The 14,761-nt window shown below is 38.8% G+C and overlaps 1 pseudogene; it reads right to left on the reverse strand.

Moving 5' to 3' along the window:
- Positions 1 to 11,453: 11,453 nt before the first annotated feature.
- On the reverse strand, positions 11,454 to 12,434 carry LOC124969353 (olfactory receptor 7E24-like; annotated as a pseudogene).
- Positions 12,435 to 14,761: the final 2,327 nt, after the last annotated feature.

Below are 14,761 nucleotides of genomic sequence, written 5' to 3' on the forward strand. Positions count from 1 at the left end.
TGCCTGGCAGAGAAAGGGTAGAAAAATTATAAGGTTCTTCCTTGGAATCCATAATGACAGTTGGCAATCCAGTCCTAGGTCCTGTAGAAAACAAAGGTGGAAGGGTAGAGGAGGTGTTAGTTAACGGTAAAGGATATGGCCAAGCTTTAATTATTGCCCACAGGTCTCGAGTTTTCACCGGTGTCAATGTCATCATTAATAGGGCGCTTATCAGCACGATGTTCTTCATCGTTGTTTTGATGCACCAGTCTAGTCAACCTTTCAGGTATCCAGATCGGTGTTTGCTGCTCCTGTGGGAAAACACAAACAGACCCTCGGACCCACCGAAGAACTGGATCTGGGCCTTTCCATGTTCCTGTGAGAATATCTTTCCATTTTACCCACACTTGAGTACTTGTGGGATTAGCATGCCTTTCTGCAGCCGTATGTCCATTCTTATCCACATTTAAAAAATTTAAAATAAAAAGTACTAGATTTAGTTTATCTTTAGGTGCTCTAAAGTCAGCACCTATTCCCCCTTTTTGTTTTATTAAACAATTTTTTAACGTTAAATGAGTGCGTTCCACTACACCTTGTCCTTGAGGATTATAAGGAATTCCTGTGATGAGTTGTATATTAAAAGTTTGTGTAAATTGTAAGAAACTTTTGGATGTGTAAGCCGGCCCATTATCAGTTTTAATGATTTTTGGGACGCCCCAGGCTGCAAATGCTTGTAAGCAATGTTGTACAACATCTTTAACTTTTTCTCCAGTGTGAGCAGAGGCCATGATCACCCCTGAAGCGGTGTCTACTGAAACATGAATATACTTAAGGTTTCCAAATTCTAAGAAATGAGTAACATCCATTTGCCAAATATGATTAGGTAATAGTCCCTTTGGATTTACTCCAACAGACTGTACTGGCAATAGAGGAGCACAATGTTGACATGTTTTAACAATTTGTCTAGCAACATCTTTAGAAATATTGAATTTTCTTTTAAGGGTGGTGGAATTAACATGAAATTGGGTATGGAACATTTTAGCCTGTTCTAACATAGTAAAAGCAAAAACAGTTTTTGTTGTCTTATCAGCTTTAGCATTAGCTCTGGCAAGTGGGCCAGGCAGCCCAGAATGAGCTCTAATATGTCCTATATAAAAGGGATACTTGCGGTCCAAGATTAAGGCACGTAAAGTACGAAAATAAGGAGCAACAGCGGACCCATCAGGGATATAAGGAACAGTCTCCAAACAAGGCACTGATTGTACTATATAATGACTGTCAGATAATAGATTAAAAGGCTGTTTTATCATAATGTTAAAAGCTAAAACTACTGCAGCAAGTTCTACTACTTGGGCAGATGAAGGAGGAAGAATTATAGTTTCTGTTTTATTTCCAATTATTACAGCTCCAACTCCATTTTTTGAACCATCAGTAAAGACCGTTTGGCAATTTAGCAAAGGCTGTGCTCTGGTAATTTTAGGGAATATAACAGGAGTGTTTTTACAAAATTGTATCCAAGGATGTTTAGGATAATGATTATCAAAAGTTGCTGTAGTTGAACAGTGTAAAACAGCCCAATCGTCATCATGTTGAACTAACCACTGTATTTGAAGTTTGGTATAGGGGACAATAACAATCTTAGGGTGGCTTCCAAATACTGTAACACAGGCTTCCAACCCCTTATATATCAACTGAGCTGTGGCTTTTGGAAATGTCTGTAACTGTTTTGTAGGCGATGCCGGGAGATTAATACTTTGTAAAGGTCCTCCTTGCCATATAATTCCATATGGACTATGTTGTTCTGGAATAATGATTAACATTAGAGGCTGGGATGGATCACGTCTTTCTGTGTGATTTAATTGTAATCTTTGTTCTATCAAATTAAGAGCTCTTTGTCCTTCTGGAGTAAGGGTCCTAGGAGAACAAAGATCAGGGTCTCCTTTAAGTATGTCAAATAAAGGTTTTAATTCCCCTGTGGTAATTTTTAAATATGGCCTAATCCAATTTATATCTCCAAGAAGTTTTTGAAAGTTATTTAAAGTTTTAAGTTCACTAGTTCTAATAGTTAATTTTAGTGGCTTTACTATAGTAGCCGTAAGTTTAGTACCCAGATATTCTTGAGTTTCTCCCATCTGTAACTTTTCTGGAGAAATGTTTTAAACCATATTGTTGTAGAGTAGATACTAAGAATTGCAATGCCTTTTCTAAAAATTGCTTCTCTTGATGACAAATTAAAATATCATCCATATAATGATAAATCATTAGCTCAGGAAAAGCCTCCCTAGTAGGTTTTAAGGCTTTGTCTACATATATCTGACATAAAGTGGGACTATTAGTCATGCCTTGAGGCAGCACAGTCCATTCAAATCTTTGATCTGGCTGAGCATGATTGAGAGAAGGTAAAGTAAAAGCAAATCGCCAACAATCCTTTGCATGTAATGGAATCGAGAAAAAACAATCTTTTAAATCTAGGATAATGGTAGGCCAATTTTTTGGTAAGGCTGTAACTAAAGGCAAACCACATTGAACGGGGCCCATGGGGAACATTTGTGCATTAATGGCTCTTAAGTCATGTAACAATCTCCACTTGCCAGACTTCTTTTTTATAACAAAAATTGGTGTATTCCATGGAGAAGTAGAAGATTGTAGATGCCCCGTTTGTACTTGTTCTTGAACAAGTTTATGAGCCGCTTGTAACTTTTCTGTAGTTAAGGGCCACTGTGGAATCCATTGCGGCTTATCATCTTTCCAAACTATTGGAATAGGTGTAACAACAGTGGCCCCTACATAAAACCCATCCCTTTGAAATCATTTTTTGGAGGAGGAAGAGGGGTGGGTTGTGAAGACCCTTGTTGTTCTTTCCCTAATCCTAGGCCTTCTGTATACTTCATTTTCCTCATCATCTCTGTCACAGGTCCCGAAATACTTGTTGTTAATTTAGCATTCATCTGAGTTAAGACATCTCTTCCCCATAGGGAAATAGGTATTTTACAGATATATGGTTGAAAAACCCCCGAATGGCCTTCATTATCCCTCCAGGACAGCGAAGCAGCACTCTGATTAGGTGATTGAGCCACACCCAAACCTTGTAGGTTTTGATTAGCTGTAACTACAGGCCAACCTTTGGGCCAAACTGCTTCACTTATTATACTTTTATCAGCTCCTGTATCCAATAATCCTATAAAAGGTTTATGTCCTATTGTTAACTGCATAATGGGCCTATCCTGAAGGTCCATAGTAAAGTTAGCCCAGGGTCCGCCTGTAGACCCGAATCCTTTATCTCCTCTTGTTGTCTCCTTACTAGGCCATAAGGAATGCTGGCTAGGCAAGATTAACATTTGTGCTATTCTGTCTCCTGGAGAAATGACTGTAATCCCTTTAGGTGAAGAAACCATAGCCCTAACTTGTCCTTGAAAGTCTGGATCAATTACTCCTGGGTGGACTATAAGACCTCTTAGAGTAGAAGAACTTCTGCCTAGGAGCAACCCTACTGAGTCTGTGGGAATATTGCCATTCCAGTCTGTATCTAATATTTGTACACCCATCTCGGGCGTTAATACGAGTCTGGAGGTGGCACAGATGTCCAGTCCTGCGCTCCCTGAGGTGGCCCTTCTGGGACCTGCATGGACTGTACCTTCTGATCTGATGGCGGATAAGTCCACCTGGGTTTGGTTGGTAAAGACATTGCCACCCCGTACATTTGGTTTGGGCCCCGAGGTGCTGGGCCCGGTCTCCCGTTTTTTGAATTCCCCCAATTATTAGGTGGCAATGAATTTCCATCAATGTCAACAACAGATCTACAATCACTCGCCCAATGGTTCCCTTTTCTACATCGGGGGCATAATTGAGGTTTAGAAGGCTTAGGTCCCCCCATATTTCTTGAGGATGATGTAGTTAGCGTTCTCCCAAATACTCCTTGAGGACACTGTTTTTTAATGTGTCCCTCTTGTCCACATTGAAAGCATTCTTTGGGGCGAGCTTGTATGGCTTGAGCAAATGCTGCAGCCATAACCTGACCCTGAATCACTGGCTCTGTTATCTCTCTGCAGATTTTAATATAGGCAGAAAGATCCTTATTTTTCCATGGCCTTATAGCTTCTCTACAGAATCTGTTTGCATTTTCAAAAGCCAATTGTTTTATTAAAGGCATAGCTTGGTCTGCATCCCCAAACATCCTACCCGCTACCTGCATAAGTCTATCTACAAAGTCCGCATAGGGCTCATTAGGTCCTTGTACTATTTTTGATAATTGACCTTGTAAATCCCCAGGGCCACGCAGTGTCTTCCAAGCTCTGGTAGCGGCTGTAGCTATCTGTTGATAAACTGCCCCTGGATACTGACTCTGCATCTGATTCCCACTGAACTGACCAGTACCCGTTAGCATTTCTAGATTCCATTGTGGATTACCAGCAGCAGCATTTCTGCGTGCAGTTTCCTGGCAAAAATCCTGATTTTGAACCTTCCATTCGATATATTGCCCTCCACTCAAAACTGCTCTTGTCAAATTGCTCCAATCGTCAGGAGTAAGAAAGAGGGTAGACACAGATTCTACAATAGAAACTGTAAATGCTGCTTGTGGTCCATAAGTACTAACTGCTTCTTTAAGCTGTTTTACCAATTTAAAATCCAAAGGCTGGTGAAACCTTTGTTGATTTTGATCTTCCATAACAGGGTAAAACCCTCTTTCAATCCCATAGATTTCTTTCCATCTTTTTATTTTACACTCTGAACAAGAACATTCCTTACTATGATTTGAGTTAAAGGGCGGAGGCCGTCCATAAGGTGGCGCTGAAGGAGCACAAGTCACTTTCTGAGTTACTTCCTCATTTACTTTGAAGTGCGCCACAGGCTTTGCTTTCTCTTTGTGTCCTATCTGCGGTTTCGTTAGCACTTCCTCCTTCTTTTTCCACTGCGCCATTGCATATTTTTGTAAGCTCAATTCCTTTAAAGCCTCTTGTAACGCCCTTTCTTTGTCTTCTAGCTGTTGTCCTATGCTCTCCAATTCCCTCAGTGCCTGTTGACTAATTGAACCAGCTTGGGAACACTTTGTTTCTTCACTAATTTTATTTAACTCCTTCTCTGAGAGTCCCTCTTCGCTCTCATCAGAATCTGACTGAGCGCTAACAGAGCCCTTTTGTGACTCTTCTTTTACCTTTTCTAACACTTCCTCTCCCTGCGCAACTGCCTTTTGTAACGCCTCCCGAGGGGAATGCAAACAAGTTCTGATTAATGACCAAACTGCTAACGTCCCTGGGAGCGTTACCGGACAGCGCTTTAAATCTTCCCCCAGATGTTCCCACTGTGGGATAGTTAGCAATCCTTCCTCCAGAAACCAAGGTGAAATCTCCTCTACCTGCTTTAAAAATGCCCGAGCGGTTTTTGTCTTTAAGGGACTGCCGTTAGCTTTAAGAATTTCTTTCAAGGGACCTTCCATTCGATATCTAGCAACCTCGTTCCCCATTTTTTGAGGAAACTTTCACCTCTCGTTCCTAGGAACTTTATCACAATCACAATATTATCGTCTCTAGGAAACCTCCCTGTCCACTGACAGATCTGGGTGCACACTTTCACCGATCCGTTGCTCACCTCATTCACCTCTCCGCGGCACGTAAGATTCCCGGGTTTCGGCACCACTTGTCGCTCCCGCCAGCAAGAACGACCCGGAGACGTGATGGGTGGCAATCTTCCCTATTAACAGCTTTTCTTCTTTTTATTTTTTCTTTTTTTTCTGGGAAGTTATTGTCACTTATATAGGTTATATCAACTAATTAGAATATTCACGATATGTGGGGAAAAGATAGACGTATATGGGTATAACTTGAAGCACCTAAGAATCACGCAAGAATCATGCAGAGGCCTTGACCAATTACTGAGACTTCCTCAAGGTGAAGTTAGTTGTATACGTGCAGAATAGCAGTTTTTCAACTGCACTGGCAGCTTGCCAGGCGCCATCTTGGCCAGGCTCCACCTAGGGCCAGGGGTCCGTACGCAACCCCGACATTGATGCTGAGTGAGAAACCTTGAAATGTCCACTATGTCTCTCATCTGGTTTTGTCATGACAGGCCTCCACTGAGGGTCATGACAGGCCTCCCCTGAGGTTCATGAAATTTCACTGCCTTGAAAATTTGGTACATTTCATGACCCCCTTCCCACAGTGTTTTAGTGGCTCCCTTTGGTAACTGTCTCTGTGACACAGTGTTCCACTTTTGCTTTGTCCATATTCAATTCACTCCATGATAATACCTCAATTCGCTTCTGTTTCTTGGGTTAACAATGAGTGATTGCAGCATGGGGGGAAATATGTCAAGATTTGTCAATAATTGTAATATTTCAAAATGTGCTCAAGAAATAAAGCTTGTTATAAATATATGCTGTTGTTCAGGATATTCTCTGGGAGATTTTGTAAGTGGGATCAGATTCCAGTTTTGCTATAAAAGAAGAGTGTCCCCTCCTCACTCTCTGGATTCCTGCCTTGCCTTGGGTTCTCTCCCTCACAGGTATTTCCAGAATTTTAATCCCATTTGTCCTGAGGTGCTCACTAAAGCCAGTGCCATGCTGGTAAGACTTTCAGCCTTCAAAACTGTGAGCTAAAAACTCTTTTCTACTAAAAACTCTTTTCTACATGTCACACTGCTTCAGGTATTTTGTTATAGCAACTGATAATAGACTAATAAGGGGCCAGGGAGGACAATCTGCTTTACTCAGTCTACCAACTCAAATGATAAATGCAACTAAAATAATAAAACACTTACAAACACACATATACCCAGAATGATGTTTGGCCAAACTTCTGAGCACCAATGGCCCATCAATTTTATACATGAAATTAGCCATCACACAACTACCTAATTAAAAATATTGAATATATTTTGTAGAGATGCATCCAGATTTCAATTCCTCCCTAGATTGCTTGAAATTCTATAGTGCATTCCATAAACTCTAGAGAAAGAAATGTGAAGCTTATTTATTTTTTATTATTGTGAAGAATGTAATTATTTTCCCCCAAGATTAAGAGTTATAGAATAAAATGTAGATTTTAGTCAGTTCTATAAAAATGAATGTATACAATAATAAAGAGATACTTTTTATAAGCTGGAAATATCTAATAGAGAGTGCAAGAAATTCTGGCTTTAATTTTTCTTCAGGTGTCCATAATTACAGGGGAATTGGGATAAGAACAAATCACATGCCACATTTTACTTGTACAAATATGATCACCTTCAGTTTACACATGCCGGGCATGTAAACTTTTTCTTTGACTGTGATGCACATGTGCTATCCCTGCCACCCTCTATGAAATGACTTCATGTGCATAACAATTTTACCTATGACAAAATCATTCTAAATGTCTCAGTCAATCGAGTCTTCTGCCTCATCACCTCTCAATACCTGCCATCTGGCCTCCTTTGCATATTCTTTCACCTGTCCACATGCAGGTCAAGAGCACCTTCCCTTCATATGCAACTTGAGTAGGTATGTGTTAAAGTGCAATTCACAACAGTTAAGGACAAACTAATCTCACTTCCATAGCATGGAGATCTTTCAGTCACTTAGATCTATTGAGGGAACATTGCAACAGATCACTCTTTACTTAAAAACTACCTTGTGCATCAAGAAAAAAGAAACATACTGCATTTTGATTTATTGCACACAAATGGGATACATCTTTTCCTTTCTATGGTTGAGCATAATGTAGATTCATACCATTCATGTAATCATACATGTACATAAGGTAAAGATGTCTCATTCCACAATTGTTCATACCCCTCTCCTCCCTCTCATTTCCCTCTATGTAAAATTCCTCCAATCTTCTCTCACCCCCCACCCACACTCCAATTATATATCATCACTTATCAGGAAAAACATTCAGCCTCTGTTTTGGGGGGATTGGCTTAATTCACTTAACATGATGTTCCCTAATTCCATCCATTTATCTGCAAATGCCATAATGTTATTCTTCTTTATAGTTGAATAATATTCCATTGTGTATATATTCCACAGTTTCTTTATCCATTCATCTGTTGAAGGGCATCTAGGTTGATTCCACAATCTGGCTATTGTGAATTGAGCTGCTATAAACATTGATGTGGCTGCATTACTGTAGTATGCTGATTTTAAGTCCTTTGGGTATAAACTGAGGAGTGGGATAACTGGGTCAAAAGGTGGGTCCATTACAAGTTTTCTGAGAATTCTCCACATTGCTTTCCAGAGTGGCTGCACCAATTTTCAACTCCACCAGCAAGGTAAAAGTGTACCTTTTCCCCCACATCCAACAATTATTATTGCTTGTGCTCTTGATAATAGCCATTCTAATTGGAGTAAGATGAAATCATAGTTTTCTAAATTTGCATTTCTCTAATTACTAGAGATTTTGAACACTTTTTTATATGTTTATTAATCGCCTGTATGTCTCCTTCTGTAAAGTGTCTGTCCAGTTTCTTGGCTCATTTATTGCTTGGGTTCTTTGTATTTTTGGTGTAAAGTTTTGTAAATTCTTTATAAACATTGAAGATAAGTGTTCTACCTGAAGTGTGTGTGGAAAACATTTTCTCCCACTCTGTAGGCTCTCTTTTCACATTATTGATTGTAGCCTTTGCTGAGAAAAAGCTTTTTAGTTTGATTCCATCCCATTTATTGGTTCTTGCTTTGATTTCTTGTGCTTTTGGAGTCTTGTTAAGGAATTATGATCCTAAGCCAACATGATGAAGATTTGGACCTACTTAAAATTAAAAAAAAAAAAAGTAATCAGACACCAAAGTATACTACCTAATTCCATTTATTAAAAAGTCTAAACAAATTCACCTAATCTTTAGTGACATACAGATTGGTGGTTTTCTGGAGCCAGGGATAGGAGACAGGTTTATAGTACAGCATCACAGTCACATCAGTGTTTATAGCAGCTCAACTCACACTAGCTAAACTATGGAATCATCCTAATTGCCCTTCAACAGACACACACATGCGTGCGTGTACACACACACACACACACACACACACACCATATTTTCTTTATACACATGCACAATAGACTATTACTCAGCTTTAAAGAAGAACAAAATTCTGGCATTTGCTGGTAAATGGATGGAGTTAGAGAATATCATGCTAAGTAAATTAAGCCAAACCCAAAAAACCAAAGGCCAAATGTCTCTCTGATATGTGGAAGCTAATTCACATAAGTGGGGGATGGGGGCTAGGGAAGAATAGTGTTACTTTATATTAGGTAAAGGGGAATGAAGGGAGGGGAAGGACTATGGGGGAAGGAATGATAGTGGGGTGAAACAGACATTATCAGCTCATGTACATGTATGACTACTTGACCAATGTGATCCTGCAATATGTATAATCTGAAAAATGAGAGATTACACTCCATTTATGTGTGATCTATAAAAATGTGTAACTGCATTCTACTGTCATGTACAACTAATGAGAACAAAAACAATATTTAAAATAAAAAAAGAAACAAAATCAAAACCAAAAAACAGAAACACTTTATTAAAATGTCCAGGACCTGAAAACACAAAGGAATTTAAAGGTGGAAAAAGACTGTAGAAATACCTCAGGAAATTCAGTTTAATTCTGAGTACTTGATAACCGATACCCGGATTGAAAATGCGCACACTTGTGCGCGCGCGCGCGCGCACACACACACACACACACACACACATAATAGAAATATCTGGGATTGGAAGATCCTCAACTCCCAGATATAGCTGGAAACTTGAGACCATTGGTACCTCAGAGCTACACTCATTACTATGCCCAGTAAGGGTGCTACGTTCAATGACCTGGCTCCCTTAGTGCTTATGGTGGTGAATAGCTGTTCATATTGGTGTGTCTGTGGAGAGTCCATGGCTAGAGGACCTTAGCCACCATCTTGCTCCACCACCCAGCTTTTCTCAGGGATGCTCTCTAACCCTCAGATTCTTCAGCAGCAAGTGAAGTGCCACAGTGCTCATTCACCAGGGCCATGTAATGATAGCAGATAATTTTGTCAAAGACTAAGCAAATATCAATATATATTCCTCTTATCACTTTAAATGTCAGTTTTGAAAGTGAACATTCCAGGTGTATAAAGGTAGCCTGATATAAATACTGTAACTTTGAATTGGTGGAAAACACATTCTGTTCAACTTCCTCAGCTGTAAATCTATGGGGGAAAAACCTCACTTAACCAATGGGGTGCTTGAGAAGATGTGGTAGAATGTATTGACTACAATAGTCTTCAGTGCATTGTTATTAACTGATAATTTAAACTTTCATTCTCATGTTAGTAGATTCAACTAATGGGCTGCACAAACAGAAAAGTTGATTTTTTGATCAGTTCTTGAATTTATTAGCTGTGTGTGCTAGAACTTGGTACTTATCTGAAGGCTTAGTGTTTTCCTTTTTAATGATATTTACTTATAGCACTTGTGAAAATGGCAAGAATTTATAAGGAAAGATATTATTGTGCTAGACATCATCATCATCATCATCTCAAGGTGAATGTAATTCCAATATTTTATTTGAACTCCAAGAATTCTTTCACTGTAGAGGTTGGAAAACTGTAACATTTTTGTGTTTGGACAGTGCAAAATTCTTTCCCCAGTTTTTGTTATCATTTAAAAACTCAGCGTATGTCTTTATTTATTTGTTTTTTTTTTTTTATCATCCCCACCATCCATCTCTAACATCAATTAGTGAATCACCTGTGGAAGAAAGAAGCTTCAATTATGCTTTTTTTGTATTTTTTTCACAAATTAGCATGTGGATGAAAACAATAATCAATTGGATTATATTAAATTTCCTCAGGCCTAGAAGCCACAGACTGAATCCTGATTGATAGATCCTTTAAAAATCCTATATACTCCCTGTACCCTCCTTACCCCTCTACAAATTTACCAACATTCTTACATCTTGTTTATTGTAATACAGATAAAAGATGCTTGTGTTCAGTCTTTAGGTACTGCCTGAGGTTTAGGGCATGACCACAATCCTTATTTATCCAGAAGACTAGAATGGAGAACATGCAGATTCCCAGCATCATGTAAAGCTAGGAAATGCTATGACTAGTGTGTAATCTCTGGGCCTGAACAAGACTTGGCTTCTTTCTCTTTTACCATTCCCCTTACCAGGGTATGTCTTTATAACTGCAATTTGTTAAAAGTCCCTGAGTTTAATCCTGGTACCACCCCTACACCCGAACCCCAGTCAAAAGAGACAGAGTATAACATTTCACCTGAGGCCAGTGTTGTTAGAAATTCCAAGGGCTGCCTGGGTATATGGATTTAGTCTTGATGTGTATGGCAACAAAAATGATTCTGAATACTCATGAAATTCAGTTAAACACAAGCCAAAGGAGGCAATATCTACATATGAAACATGGAGTGAAATGATAGCCATGAATCTCCTAGAGTAACATAAACAAGAAGGTAGGTCTATATGGTTGGTTTTACCAACCCAAACTATAAAAAGAATGGAAGAGATAATGAGACTAGGTTGATCTGCTCCACAGCTTTTTCAGGGAAGTTTTGATGTCCTTGTTCCTCAGGCTGTAGATGAAGGGGTTCAGCATGGGGGTGACCACAGTGTACATCACTGAGAACACAGTGGTCTTTCTAGGAGAATGTGATACAGCTGAAGCAAGGTACACTCCAATGGCTGTCCCATAAAATAAGCAAACAACTGACAAGTGAGACCCACAGGTGGAGAAGGCTTTGTATTTCCCACCTGAGGATGGGATTCTCAGAATGGAAGAAACAATTTTATAATAAGAGGAAAAGATCCCTAAGACTGGAAGAAAACCATAAATGGCAACAACAATATACATGACTGTATTTTTCGTAAAGGTATCAAAACAGACTAGACTAAGGACCTGAGAAGGTTGACAGAAGAAATTAGAGATTTCCATGTCTTTGAAGTAGGTAAACTATAAGGCAATGAAATTGTGGATCTGGGATTCCAACAGGCTAAACCATAGGGACATCAAAACTAAGAAGACACAGAGGCGAGGGTTCATGATGATGGAGTATTGCAGGGGGTGACAGATGGCCACATACCGGTCATAGGCCATCACAGTCAGGAGCATGTCATCCATACATCCAAAAATGAGAAAAAAAGACATTTGTGTCAGACAGCCCGCATAGGAGATGGCTCTGCTGTGAGTTCGGATGTTCACCAGCATCTTTGGGACAGTGGTGGAGATGAGACCAATGTCAGCCAAGGACAGGTTGGAGAGAAAAAAGTACATGGGGGTGTGGAGGTGGGAGTCAGAGCTGACAGCCAGGATGATGAGCAGGTTCCCAAGCACTGTGACCAGGTACATGGACAGAAACAGTCCAAGGAGGATGGGCTGCAGGTCTGGGTCCTCTGAGAGGCTCATGAGTTGGAATTCTGTGACAAGTGTTAGATTTTTCAGTTCAATTTCACTTGGGCACCTTTTGAAAAAGAGAAGTGTGTTGGAAAAAGGAAACTGATAAATACATGCAAGTGGGAAAACAATGGTACAAATTACATTAGCCTAGAATGTTTAAACACCATGCCTAAGTTAGGACTGCATTTTTTTATTAGTTTGCTTTAGTTATACAAAGTATTAGGGTTGATTTTGACATGATTATAAAAACGTGGTATGTCATTTGCTCTGATTCAGCCATTCCCTCCCCTCCTTCCTCTCCTTGTTCCCTTTCTTGACTCTAATGATCTTTCTTCTAATTTCTGTAGGTTTTTTTTTTTAACCAGTGTCTTGTGCATGAACATAAAAGTGAGGTCCTCTGTGATCCCTTCACATATGCACATAGAGAACTTGGTTGGGCTCCGTCGACCATTCCTCCTTTCTTAATGTTCTTCCTCTTCCCCACTGATACTTCTTCCATTTTCATGGAATTCCTTCTCTCCACCCTTTTCTTTCTTTTTTCACTGATTTTGGTACACTAAAGTTGATAATGTATATCAGAAAACATCATGTGCTACTTATTTCCCCTGAGTTTTTCTGCTTCTTGTGTGTTTTTTGTCCCTCCCAGGTGAATGAAGACTTTGCTCAAATTTGGTTTGTATTTCAACACTAATTTAATATATAACTAGTATCATTACTTGTTTAGGACTTTAATGTTGATTAATATATTTAAGATAAATGCACATGACCAATATCATCAGCCTTAAGGCACATTGCCCTGTTGATAATTCACAGGTAATGAAATATCAAGTTGGACTTTTGAATTTTCTAATCTGATATGTGTTTATTTCTGTCAACTCTATACATCTTTCCTTGAATATCTACTAAAACAATCTATTCCTTGCTTTTTAAACACTTCTATATTCTATAATGGCTTGGAAACACTGCTTTATTGTTTTTCTGATTATAAACACTTTACATATGTTTGAGATCTTCAGCACAAGGCAAAAACAGAACCCAAGTTTGGGTACCACCTTTCTAATACCAGCTAAGAGATTTTCAATCAATATATCCTGATACATTGATTACAATTCTCCTACAACGACTACTTGAAGGCAACTTGGGTTTATTCCTTGTCATGTCACACTGTGATTTAATTAGGAAAAATGCAACAGAAAACTACAGAAAATTATGTAAACACATCTGGATCATTTGCTCAAATCTAAATTTGAGAAAAAAATTACCTAGTTTTTGTGTTATTTTAAAAATGCTTTAAAATATTTCCAAATTGTGTGAAGTAGTAGTTGTTGATCTCATTTATTATACATATTTGTGAATATTTTGAAATACCACAATACCCTGGTATTGGAATAATATCAGTTTAAACATAGTATCAGCTTGTGAAGTTCTTGGCCATCCTGTCTTATAACAGGGTTGAGAAGCACAGTCTTAGAGTATTTGCTAGCATTCTGAAAATGCCCTATTACTATTATTTACTGTGACTGTCAACAATAACTACTACACATATTAAAAATAAACATTTAGTAATATGTGCTTCACAACCAATAGTTTATAAGGATTTAAATTATTACCTATGAAATGTGCTTTTCACTATCTCTACGTAATTCCATTTTCTTCACACCTACTCCCCCAAAGAAACTGCTACTATAAATTCAATGGGTATATTTTCATGACAATATTTCCAGTTTTGATGTCCATATCCGTATGCACTTTTCTTTAAGACTTACCTTAAAAAAAATAACCCAATGCTAATGCAAGCCATCTACAACACATCACATATTTTCTCTGAAATTTAGTAGTTTTTATTGGCATGTGAAGTACAATCATGAATTTCAAAGGCCTTAGCTGATGCACAGAATTACCCAAGGGACATCAATTAACTTGTCAATTTATTGTTATGACCAGATTTTCAAAATCCTTGTGCCTGAATCCATATTGTATAAATGAGGATTTTGACACAGCATGTGGGTGGCAGTTTTTTGAATTCCAATACTTGATGGGCATTCCAGCTTTTCTATTAAACATGTACATTTTTGGTTAAATAAAAACCAGTACCAATCAAACACAACCTACTGTGGTTGAGATGTAATGTCCAAAATATTTCTGTAGTTTATCTAATAATAGGCCCTGCCTGATTACTGAGATATTTCTTCTTGTATAGGAGAGATATTTCCACTGGGTTCCAGTAGAGAAGACAATACTTTGGGATAAGAATCTGGAAATGCACATTTTAGTTCCGTATCATTGACCTATCTCTGTGGACAGAACATTTGCAAATCTCTCCACATCTCTGCTCACAATGCTTCACAGAGGGCAGAAGGATGACACCCATCTCCTCAACACGTGTGTCACCCAGGTAAAGTCTGGAACTTAGCCATATGTGGTCATCG

This window comes from Sciurus carolinensis, chromosome 17 (assembly GCF_902686445.1).
Source record: "Sciurus carolinensis chromosome 17, mSciCar1.2, whole genome shotgun sequence".
Lineage (NCBI taxonomy): Eukaryota > Metazoa > Chordata > Mammalia > Rodentia > Sciuridae > Sciurus > Sciurus carolinensis.